At 33.0% G+C, this 21,135-nt stretch overlaps 1 protein-coding gene across 3 annotated transcripts in view; it reads right to left on the bottom strand.

Annotated features, from left to right (window-relative positions):
• LOC145725951 (TWiK family of potassium channels protein 7-like) overlaps window positions 1-21,135 on the bottom strand; it is a 255,546-nt gene that overhangs the window by 204,976 nt on the left and 29,435 nt on the right. The gene's annotated exons all lie outside the window — the stretch shown is intronic.

The following is a 21,135-nucleotide window of genomic DNA, read 5'->3' as shown; positions in this document are numbered from 1 at the left end:
GATTTTTCCCCTAAACGTGACCTAATTATCACGGAACACCATTTGATCCTCTGTTATGTATTTTGGGAATAATCCTTCACGAAATACGGTTATAAATCTCCATTGTTGCCAATTACTTTGTTCTCTTATTCCCTCATCCGGACGCTGACCTACATCACGGAAATTAAACCAACAACAGTGCCGATGTTGCTTAGTTATCATCATTGCGAATGAATTGAGTTGTTAATCGAGATTTGCTTAAAATTGTAATCATCCAGACGTTACGGATTGGATACCGACCTGGGTATTAATACAAGATTACTTCCAGATTACTTGATGATTATTAAATTGCGGTTACATTTCCTCGATTTTCAGTGAACAATGCAATTTCCAGCTCTAGTGAGTTGAAAAACTGATTTGAATACACCAAATTTGTGCACTAATTCTCTTATTAATTTTGAGTTATTATTATGTAGACTTTACGGATGTTTATTTTGGGATGATTAAATGTTTATTGCTGGCGTGTAAATCTATAAATACAAAATTAATAAATAATATTGGTTGTCACAGTATTCATTAAAAAACAATGTTATTTATTTAATTACTGGCGTCTGAAATTTGTATAGATAACATTCAAATGAAAAGATTCATCTTCTAGGTAAGGGTTACGTCATTGTTTTGAAACTAACCGTTCCTCTTTTGCGTCGATGTTAGTATCATAATTTGCTATGCTAATTTAGTCTAAAAATTAACATTCTTTAATTTTATAACCCTGATAAAACATTTAGTAAGGTAATTATGGTATTAAGTGGTTAATTTGTTAGGTAACCGAACTGATATAGTTTGGCAAGTAAAGATTGTCCACTGATCTTAAAGCTTTCTACATGTTACTACGAAACTACAAGTTATGCCAATGTTGCCAGGTCTACCGTTAAAACGGTATATCTACCGTTTTTGAGATCCTTCTACCGTTCACCTATTTTTTTTTTGTATACATAACATTACCATTATGTTATAGCATTGCCATTATGTGAATTTTGTAAAATTGTTTTTATTTTGTAGTGTTTTTTTTTTAGATTATTGTATAGGAAATTTAAGGACGATAGAAATTTTTTTATATTTCTTAGCCTTTATTTACCAGCAATTTTGTTCTTGACTGCCCTTCCAGACTGTGTTTCTGGCAGTTCAAACTTTGATACCGCTTTTCTTCCTGAGTGTACTAAATTTTGTAGGTTTTTTTTAGGTTATTGGATTGGAAATTTGATAAGGTTTCTAAAAATGTGCTTAAAACAGTCATTTTTTTACTCCAAGTGGGGTTTACCAGCGATTTTGTTCTTGAATATTCTTTCAAACTGTGTTTCTCATGGTAGTTCAAATGTTGACAATACTTTTCTCCCTGACTGTAGCAATTTTGTACTGTTTTTCCAGGTTATTGGATAGGAAATTTAATGGGGATTCTAAAAATGTGCTTAAAATAGTAACTTTCTTACCACAAGTGGGTTTGACCAGCGATTTTGTCCTTGACTGTCCTTTCAAACTGGCTGTCCAAACTTTGACATCGCTTTTCTCCCTGACTGTACCAAATTGTGTAGTAATTTTTTTAGGTTATTGGATATGAAATTTAAAGGGGATTCTAAAAATGTGCTTAAAATGGGATTTTTTTTACTCTAAGTGGGTTTTACCAGCCATTTTGTCGTTAACTATCCTTTCAAACTGAGTTTCTGGCAGTTCAAACTTTGATACCGCTTTTCTCCCTGACTGTACTAAATTTTGTAGTGTTTTTTCAGGTTATTGGATAGAAAATTTAGTTAAAATTCAAAAATTCTGCTTAAAACAGTCATTTTCTTACTCCTAGTGAGTTTTACCAGAGATTTGGTCTTGACTGTTCTTCAAAACTGTGTTTCTGGCAGTTCAAACTTTGACTTCGTTTTTCTTCTTGACTGTACCAAATTTTGTCCGTTTTTTTTAGGTTATTGGATTGGACCTTTAATGAGGTTTCTAAAAATGTTCTTAAAACAGTAATTTTCTTACTCCAAGTGAGTTTTACCAGCCATTTTGTCGTTAACTATACTTTTAAACTGAGTTTCTGGCAGTTCAAACTTTCAAACTTTGACACCGCTTTTCGTCCTGACTGTACCAAATTTTATACTGTTTTTTTCAGGTTATTGGATAGGAAATTTAATAGGGATTCTAAAAATGTGTTTAAAATAATAATTTTCTTACCACAAGTGTATTTGACCAGCGATTTTGTTCTTGACTGTCCTTCAAACTGTTTTTCTGGCAGTCCAAACTTTGACATCGCTTTTCTCGCTGACTGTACCAAATTGTGTAGTAATTTTTTTAGGTTATTGGATAAGAAATTTAATGGGGATTCTAAAAATGTTCTTAAAACAGTAATTTTCTTACTCCTAGTGGGTTTTACCAGCGATTTTGTTCTTGAATATTCTTTCAAACTGTGTTTCTGCTAGATCAAATGTTGACCACGCTTTTCTCCCGGACTATAGCAAATTTTGTACTGTTTTTTTCAGGTTATTGGATAGGAAATTTAATGGAGGGATTCTAAAAATGTCAGCAACAGTAATTTTCTTACTCCTAGTGAGTTTTACCAGAGATTTGGTTTTGACTGTTCTTCAAAACTGTTTCTGGCAGTCCAAACTTTGGCAACGCTTTTCTCCCTGACTTTACCACTTTGTTTATTGTCATTCTTGCGACTCTTTTTTACAATTTTAATTTTTCTCTATTTCCATGTTTCTCTGACTTTCCTTGTTAGTTGTATTTATTGTCATTTTTTATTTTGTCATGTTTTTTTTTCCTGACTCAGTCTCATTCCAGCATTTTCTAGTTTTGTGTTTTTGCTACTAGTTATCTTTCTTGTATTATTTGTCTTCACTACAATTCTCTTCTTTTGCTCTCTCATTGCTGCTGTTTCTCAGTTTTTCTCGCTTTGCAGCTTATTTTTCTTATTACCCTAATCCAGTTTTCCTTTTCACTTTGTTTTTCGCTTTCAGTTGTATATTTTTCTCTAATTTTTATTTTGTCGTGTTTTTTCCTGACACAACATTTCGTCTTCGTCTTCTTCGTCCATTTCCTTGTGTAGGGTTTTTGATTAGTCGTCTTTCTTGCTCTATTTATTATCACTATGGTCCCTTCTTAATAATGTTCACTCTAACCGGGATTTTTGATTTCCATCAACATTTTTTTTTTGGTTTTTACACTTTTTTGCTACGTTTTTTTTCTTCATTAAGCTCTTGTCATTTAGTTATTTGTCCTTCTAATCCTTTTGTTAATTTTTTGCTTTTTTTTAAATTTCATTATTGTTACTTTGGCTATTCTTCTCAGTGGTGTTTTCTATAATATTATATTATGTCACGCGTTTTTGCTACTAGTGTTCTTTTCTGTCCTACTTATCTTCACTACATTCCTCTTTTTTTTCTGTCTCTTGTTTATGATTTTGTTTACTTTAATCCGGATTTTTGACTCACATGAACAGAAATATTTTTTTTTTGGTTTTTTTTGCTGCTACTAACTGTAACTAGCTTTTAGGTAATCTTTTTTGTACTTTAAACCATTATCTTTACTCATTCTGACTCTTTTTTACTTTTTGTTATATTTTTTCTCAAATTTCAAATCAAATTTTGCTTTAGTTGTTCAGTTGTTCAAAATTATTGTACCTAATACGTGCGGAAAGTGTAATTTCAGCACGCTGATTTAGACGCGAAGCGGAGGGGGAATGTGTCACTTCCCGCACTTTTTAAGTAAATAACTATTTAGATCGCCTTAGCAAAAGTATAGCGAATAATAGAGGTATTATTCACTCAGATGATTAAAAATCCCTTACTATACGCTTGTTGAAGAATATACTAATATAGGCTGCACATTTCGTTTCTAAAAGTTCCAAAAAAGTTACCTAAATTGTAAAATCTGTATATAAATAATAATCAAATAGTAATCAAAAGTATATGATTTAGAAGTGACAGAAAATAAATCAGAAATAAATGATCCAAAAACAACCGAATTAACTATTCGATTTCTGATCGAGTTTATTCAAAGTTAGATTTTACTTTAAAATCGCTCAGTTTCGGAAAGGTTTAAACTTACCCTATCGGAATAAAGCATTTCCTCGCTTTCAGGGCAGCGAATTTAAATAAATGCGGTATTACTAATGTCCCCTTATTGCCTACCGGATACGTTTTGGCAATATCTTACCGCCGACGGCAATAAAAGCTGAGTAGCTTTTAAACGAACCAAAGCTAAAGGGATTTCAATTTATTTTCAATTTGTTAACCATCTGCGGTTTGGGCATTCAAATAACGTATCATCTATAATCTCGTAGAGTACGGATTTAATTCTGACTGATCAATATACGTTGCTGAACTTCTTATTGAGTTTAACAAGTTGTACTCGTGCATAAGATTCAAGTTTCTTCACGAATAATGTGGAAAACACTTCTGAGAGGGTTCAATTAAATTGTAGTGATTGTGTGGTTTTAGATATACTAATGGAGTTTTAGAATCGTTTTAATCAAAAATTTGTGTAGTAACAAAAGGTTTCTAAAAACATACACAGACAATAAATGCATAACATACATGGACTATATGCATCACATCCATCATGCTCATGGTGATTGCGTCACACTAAAATTTGCGAAAAAAGTTAGTTTTATTTGCCTGAGATTTTGTATAATAGCATAGCTGCCTCACATCTGGAATTCTGCTCTTCTCTGGTTTACAACTTGCCCTCATTTAAAATAGATCAAATTCAAATTGTGCCAAATCGAGCAATGCGAACCATTTTAAAGTGCGATAGGTATACATCTACTGCAAAAATGCTGAATGTTTTGAATTTTTAATCGATTAAACAAAAAATTGTGTACATTTAAAAAAATAAAGCTGATGATGGCTGGCAAAAACCAAAACGTCGGATTTCAAATGTGACGATGTCAGGTTTTAGAGGGAAAAAAGTTGCAATGACAAAGTGTCAATAAATTTAAATTATCTCATCAAATAAGCTTAGAATAAAATAAAAACGTTTTCCGAAAATTTTTTCGGAGTATATTATATACATTCATAGCTCTATGAACAAGATTTTTTACAGTTGCCACGTGTAACAAGATTAAGCTGCCTTCAAAATTGACAGCTACATGTCACACCTGTCAAAATCCCGCTCAAAATGACAATAAAACTATAAAGAAACCCTAAAAGTTGATTAACATTTTAAACGTTTATGATTGTGATTTTGACAGTTCTGAAGTATAGTGGTTAGTTTGATATTGTCATTTGGTCTTTCATGACCTAAACATCTGTCAAAATTGTATTCATAAAGCTATAAAGGCTTATTCAGTTAATTTGTACTAATTTGTGTTGTTTTCAAGTAGGTATGTTTTATACATTCACAGCTCTATGAACAAGATTTTTGACAGTTGCCACGTTTATGACAAATCCAGCTGCGTCCTAAATTGACAGCTGCATGTCACACCTGTCATAGTCCAGCCCGCCCTAAATAGCAAAACTTTGCCTCCATTTAACCAACTTTATATCTTTTACAGTTTTTGAGATTCCCATACTTAGACACGGAATTTGTGGCACTGAAAGTTCCTTTCTAAATAATGAACATTTTATCCGAAACTTTTTTCTCTAAAATGTACAGAGACGGATACATTAAGCGTCTAAATAGAGTTAGGACATCTTGTATAAAGGGTAAGAAAAAGAAATCGTATTTCAGTCATAAACTTGGAATCTGTGAAGTATAACTTCATGAACCTATTAAACTATGTATAAAGAATAAAGGCAGTACTCTAATTTTGGTTTATAGGTCTATAAATACAATTTTGACAGTATTTACTTTGCTACAAACCTCAAAAAATATTTAAACTTTTCCAAAGTGAAAATTGCGGGTGCATTTCTCAATATTAACTTGCTTTTGGTCTTCATTATTCTTTCCATTTTGTTCTGCGGTTAACAATATCATTTTCAGTATTTTCCAACACCCTTCTGCCAATTTAAGAAAAGCATTGTACAAAGTTTCCTATTTCCGTACTGAGAGCAGCCAGCAAAAAAAAAACTAGTTTTAGCAGTCAACAAGCAGACTTTTCTATTGACGATCGACACGCCAGACTGATTATATAGATACGAAAACCGAAAGTTTTCCGTAACAAGATTCCCAGTTATTTTCAGAATTGACGCTATTTGCCTTAGGTACATGAATTACGAAGCTTTTTTGCTGGCGACAGCTTTCCTAAAAATTCAATAACTAAATTTTGACGCTGTTTATATGTGATTGGAAGTAACGATTATAGAGATCACGTTCATATGGTTTGTATATTTAAGTTTTGATGGTTTGTTCATATAAAACTGGTAAAAAGTTCTTACAAGTTTATTTGTTTTTGTGTGTCATCTACACGTTTGACGAGGAGTAAGGTTACAAAGTAACTTTCTGAACAAAACAAGAAGAAAAATACTACGTTATATTTGAGTTGCCCCAAACTAATTAAAATTATTGTTGTATACCTAACAAGTGTGGAAAGTGGAACTTTTCCGAACGAGACTGCGGATGAAACAAAGCGCAGCTTGAGTAAGCAGTTAAGGTGCGGGAAAGAACGCTTTTCACATGTATTAGGTATAGCGGAAAGATGCACTTTACCGCACCAGAGTACGAAAAATGCGAAACATTTCATCGTTTAGTTAATTTTATTTACTTTTAGATCTGAGATAGCAACGAATCTCCTGCATTGTGGTGTGCTATTATAATTTACTCAATCCCTCTCTCTAATTTATCTCTAGCAATAAAATTAATAAAGTTAAAACATTTTGCCTGAACCATCAGAGGCATGTCAAAGATGCCATCTGTCAAATAATAAACTGTTAGAGTAATAAACTGAATAAACAATGTTAGAGTAAGAACAGTGAGAGACAAAGCCAAAAAAAGAAAGGAAAAAACGTAAACAAAAATATTTATGTTGATGTAAGAAGACATAAGAAAAGAGCAAAAGAAGTGATCTGTAGTAAAGATAAATAGAGCAAAAAAGACAACAAGTGGCAAAAACAAGACAAGAAAATGTTGGCAAGAGACTAAGTCAGAAAAGAGACATGGCAAAACAAAAAAAAAATACAGAAAATATAACTGAGAAGAAAAGCGAAAGAAACATTGAAGTAGAGAAAAAATACCACAAAAAATAAAAAGAGAACGAAAATAAAAAAATGGTTTTAAAGTAATTAAAAAACGAAAAAACATATTGGCTGAAAATAAGGTACAATCGAGAGCAGTACAAGGAATACAGCTAAAAGAAAAGATGAAATAACGTAGCAGTAAAATTGCGAAAACAGAAAAAGATTAGATAGAAGAAGAAAGAGCGAAAAAGATAACTATTTTAGAACTAAGATAAATAGAGCAAGAAAGACAACTAGTAGCAGCATTAGACGAGAAAATGCTGGAAAAAGACTGAGTCAGGAAAAAAATGACAAAATAAAAATAGAGATAGTACAACTGCTAAAGGAATATTGAAATAGAGCGAAATTACAACAAAAAAAATAAAAAAAAGACAGAAAATAAAAGAATGACAATAAACGAAGTGAAAATGAAGAAAATAGTTAAAAGTAATAAAAAACCGTATAAGAAAGATTAGCTAAAAGCAAGTTAGAATCGAAAAACGTAGCAGTAAAAGTGCAAAAAACACAAAAAAATTATGTTGTTGAGCCAAATGTCCGGGTGAAAGTAAGCAAGGGCACTAAGAACAGAGAGAGAGCAAAAAAGTCAACTATACTAAAACTAAGATAAATAGAGCAAGAAAGACAACTAGTAGCAAAAACACGAGCCAAGAAAATGCTGACAACAAACTAAGTTAGAGAAAAGACATGACAAAACAAAAAGGAAAATACAACTAAGAAAGAAAGCAAAAGTAACATTGAAGTAGAGAAAAATTACAACAAAAAGTAAAAAAGAGACAGAATGATAATAAAAGAAGGGAAAATAACGAGAATGGTTGAAAGTAATAAGAAACGAACAAGAATGATTAGCTGAAGGCAAATTAGGGTCGAGAACAGTACAAGGAATAAATCTAAAATAAGAAAGGAAAAAAAAGCGAATTATATTACAACTAAGATAAGTAAAGCAAGAAAGACAAGTAGCGGCAAAAGCACGAGACAAGGAAATGCTGGCAAGAGACTAAGTTAAAGAAAAGACATGACAAAAGAAAGCAAAAGAAACATTGTAGTAGAGAAAAAATACAACAAAAAGGATCAGAAGCACAACGAACCAAATGAAAGAGAAGAGATGAGAATGAATTCAAATAATGGAAAAACGAGCAAAAGAGATTAGCTAAAAGCAAGTTAGAGTTAGAACAGTGAAGAATAAAACTAAATGAATAAAAGAAAAACCGTAGCAAAGAAAGTGTGGAAAACACAAAAATCCGGAGTGAACAAGACCATCAAGTAGAAAAATCAAAAAAAGAACTAGAATAAGTAAAACAAGAAAGGCAACTAGTAGCAAAAACACGATACCAGGATATGCTGGCAACTAAGTCAGAGAAGAGACATGACAAAATAAAAAAAATTACAGAAAATAAAACTGAGAAGAAAAGTAAAAGTAATATTGAATCGGAGAAAAATTGCAACAAAAGCTAAAAGAGGAAAGAAATAACGAATCAAAAAGAAAAAAATATGTTGATGACACTAGACAAGAAAATGCTGAAAAGAGATTGAGTCAGAAAAAACGTGACAAAATAAATAAACAAAAAGAATAGATTAAAGTAATAAGAGAGATTAGCTGAAAGCAAGTGAGAATGGTAAGGAAGGGGGAAAGGAAGAAAACGTAGCAAAAAAGTGTGAAAAAAGGTTTACGTCGATGTAAGGCAAAAATCCAAGTAAGTAAAAGTGGACAACAGCAGCAAGGAAAGAGCAATAAAAGGGAATTGTAGTGAACATAAATAATTCAAGAAAGACAACTAGTAGTAAAAGTACGACACAAGGAAATGCTGGCAAGACAGTCAGAAAAAAAATTGACAAAATTAAATTTACAGAAAATACAAATGAGAAGAGGTACTTACTGCCAGATTGGCTGTGGGAAAGGAATATTTGAGTCAATAAAAGTTGTAAATTTCCCTTTTTTCTACACGAGGTATGATACCTTATTGGGCAGTGCCTGATTTTTAAATTGATTAATTGATATTTATATTCAATTTAAAAATCACCTGGAAAGTGCGTATTACTTGACTGTCGTAGAGAAATACAATAAAACTCTTGAATGTTCTAAAATTTTAAGTTTAAACTAATAACCAATCCAGGTGGCTTTAGCTTGATTAATTGTACCTAAATACTCCATTAATATTCTCAAAAACCACTAAAGACAGTATTGAAGCATTTTTTCTTACAAAATGTGAGCATCAAATTTGGTTCCAATTTTTCGGTATTCAACAGAAGATTTGGTCCTAAATCATTCACAAACTCCAATTTCTTATAGGCCTCATATAGGCATCCGAACGGCTTATCCATTGTGGTTGTAATGTATTGGTTTGTTTGGAAAGGACGAGAAAACCTTGTTTCAAATTGATTCGCATACGGCTAATAATCAATCACCCTGTTTACTCTCGGAAATAGGTTTCAACCCCTTTGAGATATATTGTCTATTCCATGCGTTATTGGTAAACGTGACAAATTAATATAGTAGATGTGAATACTTAGTTGTTACTCTAAATGGAAAAGTGACATTTTCTTTGTCTGTTTTGGAGAATATTGAGAGAAAATAGGATAATCACTTAAATTCAGGTGGGATTGACCAGCAAATTGTGGTTTAACTTTCGACATCCTGTAACTCTATATAAGCTTGCTGATCTGATCGCTTTTGGCTTTACGAGCATTTTCCTTCTTTCTCTTTTGCTTTTATTGTTTGTTTGCGATTATAGCAACCTAGACATTTTGGATATATCCATCTAACTAAACTCTTATTTTCTGTTAAAATTTCAGTGACATAAAATTCCAGACTTTTCTTCAATTTGCACATTCATCGAAAACCCACCGATGTTTTAATCTCCCCAGTGAATTGAAGTAGTATTTGTAACGACAAAGCTTCGTAACAAAAGCCCTTTGGGAACTCACTAGTGTCAAATTTGGGGTTGATGAACGGTCTACGACGTCAAAAATGATATAGAATCCATATTGATTTTCAACGAGACCGCATGCCTTTCGGGGGGGTTTTAATATTTATACTCGAACGGGGGCGAGAAAAGTCTTTTTTGTCATTTTTTTTCCGTTTTTAGTCTAACGCATACTAATGACGAACTGACGGCATGTAAACACAAAAATATAAAGTTGAAGCTTTGCAGCTAGATAGTGCACGTACGTGAAAAATGAGGAAGCTAATGAGAGACGTTCCTCGTTAGCGTGAGTATATTTTAAATTAACGCAAGCTAAGCTTTTCTATAAAGTGGTACGTAACGCAGATTTGCAGTTTTTTTTATGTTATTTTTCTACTTAATGAGCACTGTCTTTATTTTTTAACATGTACTTCTGAAAAAGACATTTCTATTCTTCTACGTACTGATTGTAGAGCCATTTTTGAAGCGTATGTTCCGAAAAATGTCCAAATAATGTGCTTTCTGTATTACAATGTTCCACTACGAAAGACATCAACCGATTTAAGTATAACTACAAGTAGGAAAGTTTCGAAAATTTGGTAATATAGTAAAAGTGACGTTGATAAATGTAATTTTTTCATTTTGCCTTGTTAAACTTCTTAAACATGTTGAGATAGAGCAAAACATGTATTGCAAAATTATATTGAAAAATTAGACTTCAAATTAATTAAACATGTTATCGTACACGACGCTAATATCTCAAAAACAATTAATAATATAGAGACAATAAAGTATACTTGAAATAGTTCAAAGTATTTTAAAATATTATAATATACAGGGTGTTAATTTTAAAATAAGCACGTTCGTACTTAGTCGTGTACTTAGTATAGTACAAATTAAACACTTGTAGTTTCTTTACATCAAAAGACACATGATTCCAATGGTATCAACATCAATTATTTACATAGACAAGACATTCATTTTACAAATGTATTTCGAAGATTTTTAAAAAAAACTTTGCTTAAATTGGCCATGAAGAATCGCTGGAAAATATTTTCAAACTTGTAAAATAACCATCACAGGGCGAAAATGCCATCTTAAATTTTAAAATTGCACTTCCTATAAATTTTGCATAATAAAAAATTAATTAGCACATTTTTAAAGAGAACAAGTTTAACTCATTATTATTTCAAAAACAAAGATGATGAGGAAGTTTGGTATTGTTGAGAAGGGCAATAAGAATCAACCAAAATATAGTTAAGTTAGTTGAATTCTTCTCCGCCAGGAGGCTAGTTTTGACACCATGAAACAAATTTCAAAGAAAATAAAAAAAAATAAATAGAATGATAAGACTTTTTTATGAAAAAACTAACCAAATAACATGTATTATATCCACAATGGCCAGTAAAAACTGTTTTTCAAAATCTACTTCCTAACCTTAAATATTAGGAAAATAGGATTTATGGATCTTTGAAGGTTTTGTACAGCCATTGGCCAGAAGCTAGAAAAGGTTATAGTCACGTGAGAATTTAACCAATAAGTCATATTTGACATTTGCCAATAACCCAATTAAGAATAGAAATATTCCTTCCTTCTCATTTCATAGTATATTTGTTTATGTTTGAGAATTGGATTACTAAACTTGAAACTAGTGAAAATAAAACTAGAAAATAGTAGAAACCTGTACGAAAGTGGGAGAAGTCGAAAAGTATGACCAAAAATCTGATATTACCTTATTTGTTTATGTAATTTTTTCGGTTGGTACCTAGAAATTGATAGTAAAATTCACGAAAACTAGAATTCCTTACTATAAATTTACTGGAAAATATAAAATTAGCTTTACTGATCCAACTAGAATAACCCAGCGATCCTGGGACCCAATTCTTCACGATAATAGAAAAGAAAACATAGAACCATTGAAAATTCTACTATAATCGAATTTTATTAAATGTTTGGTTGTATTTAAAAAATGATATAAAACATTTACATAGAACCTAAAATAAGACATATTTATCCAACAAACAAGAAACTGTAAATATTTTATAATTTTTGGAAACATTATATCTGATCAGTTTGTAAATGCAATAAATAAACAGGCAAAACCGACATAATTTTATTTGACATTGACAATCAGTATAGAAGAATATGCTGAACATAACCAATAATATTCAATTTAACCTCACTTTGAGAACACCATCTGTGACTGGTTTTCTTTCAAAAAGTGGAACAACCTTTTGAGAAAGCAAATTCAAACAATCTGCCCACTGCAGAATCCAATATAATTTTGGTTTATTTTGCTTCCACCTCTGTTATGTTAATATGTGAAAGTCGCATAAACATAAAACAAATTATAGCAAAATAAATAACGTGTAAAATAGTGTTAGGTTAGGGTGACAAGAATTTAATTATATTCTTCTTTCTTGAAACGGTATTAAATTAACTTAATTTAAGAACAAACGTTGCCACATGGTGCAACAATACAGGTGACGTCATAGCATGTTTGAAATCTTTATTATTACTACGTTTATTTCGCTCGCCCAATTGAGATTAACATACGATTATCTTAAAATCAGGTTTGAAATAAACGCTTGGGATTAACGTCTAATCCGGATTATAGCTCTTAGTCAATCCACTAAATTAGGAGGATTGAATTATGATTTCTTAATCCAAACTGTGAAATACACGTCCAATATTTGGATTGTCTAACTTCGGCTATTAAAATGACATGACATTGAAAGTTTTGACGTAAATTATGTTAAAAAAGCTCGAAGTATTATGGCAAAGCAGTCAAAAGGTAGATTATTCATCAAAGAATGTTTTCAGTTAATCGGGTAAACATTATTTAGTTCCATACACAAAAAAGCAAGATAATGATGTTACAACACTTTGGGATGGTCTTCAAAATTATATTACGCATATTATATTGGAAAAAAAAGCTTATAAAAAAAAACAAAATCTGCTAGTAGAAAGTATTATCCCGTATTTTTTGTTTCTTTTAAGAACCTTCTACTCTATTAGCCTTCAGTCTAACTTCTAAACATTTTAAGAGCTGTCGGCTTTTTGTGAAAACGTAAATGTTCTTAATTTCCACTTACTGTTTGAGAACTTTGATTGGCGCCCAGCTTTTGATGACGATCACCCACTTTCCTTCTCTGCTCCGCTGTTTCTGACATATTTCACAAAACATTTCCGCATAAACTTCAAACGAGTTAATTTTGGATTACTGAAGAGTTAAAGGTTTCTTTGCGTAACACACACAAGTCTTCTTCTTAATAAATTAATTAGTTTCAAAATCTAAAAATTACATGTTTTGTGGTGCTACAACGTCTCATCATCAGAGGTTTAGTAGGGTGATTGTTTTAGAGGATAAACAGCAAAACGTGAGGTTAAGGCGAAATATTATTGAAGAACCTGAAACATTGCATGAAAATAGTATGCTGCATGCATGCTGCATGTGATGCATTCATCGTTTTGGCTGTTACTTTTTTTTGTTTTACACTAAGACCCTTGTTAAATATTTATTAAACCCAAAAACTATTTTCTTTAGTTAATCCATGGCGTAAACTAACATGGAAAAACTTTAAAAATCCATTAAAAACTAAATTTAAACTTGCTAAGCTTTGGAAATACTGGCATGACATACATTAGGTTTAGAATAGGAATTGCTGAACAAGGATCACCGCAACCAGTTATACAAACGTATTGTCGAACACGAAACGACAATGAAATGTCAGCACTGGTCGTTGTAAACCAGAAGCTAAACGAGCATTATCCAGAGACAACGTCGGAACTGGAAAAAAAGCTTATTCGGTAAATTTTCAGGAAAAAACTCTATAAATTCAATTTTTCTATTTAGAGCGACGTTGTTGTCCTTATCTGCATTTCCATTTCACTAGACTAACAGTAAAAAAGTTGATTCATTACAAAACTTGTCACTCTAAACTAGATCGACAAAGAGGCGCAAGTAAATTCAATTAAAATCTCAATAAAGTGCCAGCTTCCAGCCCTTAATTTCAATTCGCCAGCCAAGCAATATTTGCCTTCAGTTAACCACTTATTAACGGTAAAAAGTCGTTTCAGAACGTTTTATAAATCTATAATCTCGTTTAACCTTCAATTGGACAGTAATTTTCTCATTTAAAAATAATTTATCTTCCGAAGATAACGATGTTGGAAACTCATTTGACTTGGAACTGCAATGTTAAATTCTGATGAGTTTCTGGCTTAGGAGGTTTTAAATTAACAGAACTAGTCCGGCAGATTTGCTTTAATGTAAAAATGACTAAACTTGAACTTTTTTAACGTTTCTTGACAATGTTTTTAGAATAACTATTGCGATAATGGATTCATAAATAAAAACAACATTTCTACTCTGACATGGGGCAATTGCTTAATTTGATTTGAATAGAAGAAGAAACAGAGCCTAAATTTTTAGACAAATTAACTTTAAAAGTTTTAAAGGTTATATTCTATTATTCAACCAGATTTAAAAAAAAAACAAGAATTGAAAATTAAAAAGGAAAAAAGAAAATTAGTGATCATATTTTTTACGACAAAAATTGTAAAAGTAAAAGGATTTTAAATTAGGGAAGAAAAGACGAAGAAAAGTTTAAAAAGTTAGGGAATATAGTTTTTTTGCGACAAAAATTGTATTCTACCAGATTAAACAGAAAAGAATTTGAAGAAACGATAAAAAATAGAAATAATGTTGCCAAATAGAGAAAAAGAAATTCAAAAATTTTAACTTCTTGAATATCTTTTTTCTGGTTAGTGTGCAAGACAAACAAGGTGTTTTATAGTGTAGATACACATGGGAGAACCAATACCGAAGACTCAACACAGACCGATTATATGTATCGCTAGCGCTATTTTGGAACCGGAACAGGTACCCTTTAAGAGACGCTTCAATTTCAAGAAGGCCGAATGGAACAGGTTCAAAGAGAACCTGGATGCCGAGGTGAGGGAAATAACACCCCAACCAGAAAATTATGAGTCATTCATCGAGCTGGTAAGAAAAATATCACGTAAATGCATACCAAGAGGATGCAGAACTCAATATATAGCAGGCTTAACGAAAGACACCAAACCGCTGCTCAATCGCTACCAGAAACTGTTTGAGAAGGACCCATTCGCTGAGGATACAGTTGAAGCAGGTGAGGATCTCATGCGGTCCATCGCCGACGGCAGAACGCAGAAATGGCGGGACATGATGGAAAATCTTGATATGAAGGTAAACAGCAGAAGGGCTTGGAAATTACTTAAAAATCTCAGTGGGGATCCAAAGAAGACAAAAGAGAATTTCACTGAAGTAACGGCCGACCAAGTAGCCACACAACTACTAAGGAACGGCAAGATACGCGGAAGACAATCAAGACAGCCACTGGTCCGAGACGAAAAAAATGAGGATCAATATCTCCGCGAACCCTTTTCGATGGACGAGCTTAACACGGCAGTAAAGGACATGAAGATTAATAAAGCACCTGGTATCGATGATTTGAGGACTGAACAGATCAAGAATTTTGGCGACATAACGTTGCAGTGGCTGCTCAAATTATTTAATACCTGCGTCACTGACCTTAAGTTACCAAATATGTGGAGGAAGGCAAGAGTAATTGCGCTACTCAAACCAGGTAAGGACTCCAAGGACCCAAAAAGCTACAGGCCCGTTTCGTTGTTGTGCCACCTATATAAGTTATTCGAGAGGCTTATCCTTAACAGGATAAATGCTATACTACAGGAGAGGCTTATCCCACAACAAGCCGGTTTCCGACCAGGCAAGTCCTGTTGCGGACAGATACCTAACCTGACTCAATTTATCGAGGATGGCTTCGAGGAGAGGCGGATCACTGGTACTGTATTTATTGACCTTACAGCGGCGTATGACACTGTAAATCACAGAAAGCTCCTAACAAAAACCTATGAAATAACACGCGACTTTCACCTCACCCGCATGATTGGTACTCTACTCCAAAACAGACGGTTTCAGGTCAGTTTGATGGGAAAGAGCAGCAGGTGGAGAAACCAGAAGAACGGACTGCCTCAGGGAAGTGTACTGGCACCAACATTATATAATATATATACCAATGATCAGCCCCTGCCGGCGAATACGAGACAGTTCATCTACGCGGATGACACAGCCGTGGCCGCTCAGGGTAAAAGTTTTGAGGAGGTGGAAGCCAAACTGTCAGAGGCCTTGGAGGAATTGTCTGCCTACTACGACTCTAATCACCTTAGATCAAACCCCAGCAAAACGCAGATCTGCGCTTTCCACCTCAACAACAAATATGCAAAGCGAGAGCTAAACATTGTTTGGCGTGGAATACAACTGCAACATTTTCAAGCACCCAAATACCTAGGCGTTACTCTGGACCGTACATTATGTTTTAAGCAACATTGCATAAATACAAAGGCCAAAGTAAGCGCGCGCAACAACATCCTTAGGAAATTGACAAATAGATTTTGGGGAGCGGACCCACAAACCTTAAGAACATCCGCTTTGGCCTTATGTGTATCAGCTGCTGAATATGCAGCTCCGGTCTGGAGTGCTTCAAAACATGCAAAACACGTCGATACAGCCGTAAATGAGACAGCACGGATAGTGACTGGATGCCTAAAACCCACCCCTGTTCAAAAACTCTATCCCCTAATTGGAATCGCCCCACCACATATTCGACGCGAGGTTGCTGCCAACATTGAAAGAAAAAAAACAACAAAACGACCAAAGACACCCTCTGCATGGTCACCAACCACCAAATAAACGTCTCAGGTCTAGAAAAAGTTTCCTTTTTCGAACTAAAGAACTGGAGGGTACGGCGGAGAAAAATCGCACTGATGAGTGGAGGGAGGAGCTTGGTCGGGAACAAAATGTAAACGAGGAAATTGCTTCTGGAAGCCAATGCCCTTATCCGGTATGGAGGACCCTAAACCGAATGAGAGTCGGAGTCCCGAGATGTAGGACGAACATGGCTAAATGGGGACTACTCCCGGACAATGAGGACACAAGATGCGACTGTGGTGCGGTCCAGGACCCGAATCACCTGTTGGTCTGCCCCATGCTTAAACAGCCCTGCAGTATGGAGGACTTGCTTATTGGAAATGACAAGGCCATAGCGGCCGCTAATTATTGGAAAATGAGTGTATGAACCGGACACGAAAAGTAAAGTAAAGTAAGTATAGTGTAGATTAACCTGAAGGGATGTCAAATCACACAAAGACTAGAAAAGTCACAATATCAACATTCTCTTATCTTAGACGATTCTAGAATTTTTTGGAAGCTTTTAGACTGTTTTTATACTTTTTGGAAGCTTCTAGACTAGCTGAAGAGCATTTGGAATATTTTAGACTGTTCTAAAAGCTTTTGGAAGCTTCTAGATTGTTTTGAAAGACTGTTTTAGAAGCATTTTGAAGTTTCTGTAGTGTTTTGAAATCTTTTAGACTACTTTAGGAGCATGGAATTTTCTGGACTGCTTTTAAGACATTTGACACCTTATAGACGATTCTAGAAACTTCTGGAATCTTTTAGACTGTTCTAAAAGATTTTGGAAGCTTCTAGATTGTTTTGAAAGACTGTTTTAGAAGCATTTTGGAGTTTCTGTAGTGTTTTGAAATCTTTTAGACTACTTTAGGAGCATGGAATTTTCTGGACTGCTTTTAAGACATTTGACACCTTATAGATGATTCTAGAAACTTGTGGAAACTTTTAAACTGCTCTAAAAGGATACGTAAACTTTTTGACTGTCTTGAAATGTTTTGAGAGCTCCTATAGACTGTTCTAAAAGCCTTTGGAAGGCATTCGACTGCTTTAGAAGTGTTTTGGAGTTATTTCTGTAGTATTTTGAAATCTTTTCAGACTACTTTAGGAACATTTGGTAGGTTTCTGGAGAGTTTAAAAAGCATTGAAGGTTTTGGACTTCTTTTAAAGCATTTAAAAACTTCGAGACGGTTCTAGAAACTTATGAAAGCTTTTAAACTACTTTAGAAGCATACGGAAGCTTTTAGACTGCCTTGAAAATTTTTGATAGCTTCTAGACTAGTTGAAGATCATTTGGAAGCGTTTAGAGTGTTCTTCTAAAAGCTTTTGAAAGGCTTTCGACTGCTTGTGAAGCATTTTGGAGTTTCTGAAGTGTTTTAGAACATTTTTAGGAGCATTTGGAAGTGCTTGAACAGTTTAAAGAGCATTGAAAGTTCTGGACTACTTTTAAGGCATTTGAAACCTTGTAGACGGTCCTAGAAACTTTTGGAAGCTGTTAATCTTTTAAGAGTTTCCATAGATAAGTTTAAAAAGCATTTGGCAGCTTTTAGATTCGTTTGTAAGCTTTTGCCCTTGAGGTTCTATAGTGTTTTGGAATGTTTTTACATTTTTTGGACTACTTCAGGACTTTCAGGAGCTTTTGGAAATTATTTGGTCAATTTAAATTTGTAAGTTTCAATATATCAGTATAGCTATTGCAATTGTAAATTAACCTATACAAAATAAAGCCATAGAAAAAATAACAGCATATAAGCACAAAAAACTAAATTAAGCACAAAAAGAAGAAGAAGTGTTTTTGGGTAAATCCTTCACGTTAGATGACAAAGGTTTGTTGCTTTTATTATTTACAAAAAGCAAAATTCATAGAAATCTTAGACTCTAATGTGTTTTAAATTCTCTGTTCTCCAATATGTTTCAACGTTATAGATTTATGTTCTGTGTCAAATTTTAACAATTTTCTGTGAACAGTTTTGGAAATTTTGAAACAAATTAAATATTTAAGAGGTAACTTATTTGAATTTATTTCTTTTGAGGGACGGACGATTGCAATTTTCATAAATTTTTTCCACACATTTTTTTCGTTCAGTTTAGGAACCACCCGTAGACAATTTGTAATCATAAGTCGAAGGAAAATCGTACAAAAACACCTCAAATACCAAACATCGTTGGAATAAACTTCAAACGAAAAATAATATCTCGTTTACAGACGAAAAAAGAAAACAAGATTATTTCTCTCCCGCAAAAAAACCATGGAATTTTTTTTAATATTTCTATAAATGAGTTTTTATTAGTGGAGCCTGAGGACCGCGTTTATTTATATTATTTGTGCTTGTTTAGGCACAAAAACGATGATATGGCCCAAAGCAAGCCAGGAGAAAAATTGATAACGACTGTTTTCGTTCCCCTCCGGGAAGTGACAGGGATTTTCATATTTCTGTTTGTATTAAACAGAATTATGTTTTCCTTTCTAAGGTGCTGTGTTTTGTGTAAAAATATTTTGGGAAAATGGACTGATGGATTTAGAGAAATGAAAGCAATCTGCTTTTTTTCCGGCCTTAATTCAGCGTATTAAAGCGAATGTTTCCCACGTTGATTTAGTGAAATCAGATTAAAAGTTTGAATTTGTACGAAAACTGATGGATCTATGGTTTATAGAAAAATTTGTTTACATTTTTTAAAGCAATAATTTTACTGAACTATTAATTCATTCTATAAACATCCACAGACAGATGTTATAGAAAAGTTTTTTTTCTAAATATTAGTTTCTGAGTTATATACATAACTATTCTGCATATAGGTGCTTAATGATTATTTATTGAGCCTACTCGATTATCGTGCATTTCAAATACCCGTCGACAAATATGTAACCCCATAACAAACGAAATTCCAGCAATGCATTACATAATTAATCCCTGTTACTGGAATCTGGAATAGATACCTGGCTAGTGGAAAGGCAATTTACTAATTCGCAATTTAGTGGTTATGATTCGCATTAGTAGCGTTTGGATAATAATTACATCAGATTCGGATTTTTAAAAATATAAAAGCCAAACGGTGTTTTTTGAAATTTCTTGGTCTACAATCTCTATACATATATTGAGTAATGCTGATTTTATTGTTAAATGTTCCAAGCTATGAATGTGAACACCAGAACACCACATACTCTCCCAATTTTTCCAGGAGGGAGAAACCAGTAAAATATAGGGTATAACCCTAGTAAACATACAAATAAGAGATGCCGCAAAGTTAAATTTTTGTTAAATTCCTACATGTTTATAAAAGACACAAGAATAATGCATGTAGTCAAGATTTTTTGTAGTTTCCCGTTGCAAATTGAATTAAAGTAGTGATTTACCAAGTATTAAATTTACTTATTTGCGTCTATTTAGAACGCATTTTAGTCAAATAAATTATTTCTCTAGAGACGCCTTAAATAAATCCACACAGACGATCTAACCTCAATCTTGTTAGACGAGGACTTTGCAGCTCCATTGATTAATCGGAATATCGACCGATCGAAACCCGGTTCCGATTAACTAGATTTTGATTTGTCAATGACTAATCCGTTGATTAGTTGATTAACCTTTTTGACAATATGAATGCATTAAATACCTGAAACTTTGACATAAACCCGTAAAAAGTCATAAAATCTAAAACAAAATTAATTAAATAAATTTGCTAATTTGGTTCAAAAGTGTCTTTGCTATGTTGCCTCTCTGACAAATTCGACTAATTAGTTCATTTTAGTTAATTTTTGAGTTTGAAATCGGAATTTAATTAAACTCTGAGTTTGAAGTTGGAATTTAGTTAATTTCCGAGTTGAAGAGTGTTTGCATTGTTGCCAAACTAAGAAATTGTACTAATTTAGTGCGAAGGGTGTTTGCAATGTTGTCAAACTAACAAGTTCTACTAATTTGGTTAAAGTAGAGTTGGGCAAATCTGGGAATTTTCGGATTACTTCCTAAACTTTTGAATTAGCAGATTTATTTGTGTTTATATGACATGGACAACATTGACATTTGGTGTCGTGTCAAACTGTCAATGTTGTCATTCAATTCAGTATTCAATGTGGTTGTGTTTGTTCTTTGTTGGCTTGACTCACTTCCACATATTTATTGTTATATTAATTTACTAATTTTATTATTGTAATTATTATCTATATTGGATGGTTTTGAGTTAATTTTATGGAAATTAATAAACAATACCATAATCAAACGATATAAATCGTTAATTTTGAGGTTATGTGTTCATTAATTTCAGTCTTCTTATCAGTTTCTTCCCGAAACTTTCCTAAAGACGTTTTTTTTCCTACCAAATACTTTGAAATTTTGGAAGGTTG

The sequence above is a fragment of the Ips typographus genome, linkage group LG3, assembly GCF_016097725.1.
Source record: "Ips typographus isolate SLU linkage group LG3, UJ_Ityp_2.0, whole genome shotgun sequence".
Classification (NCBI taxonomy): Eukaryota; Metazoa; Arthropoda; class Insecta; order Coleoptera; family Curculionidae; genus Ips; species Ips typographus.
The sequence above is the reverse complement of the archived record's forward strand: the minus strand, read 5'-3'. Positions and strand labels throughout refer to the sequence as shown.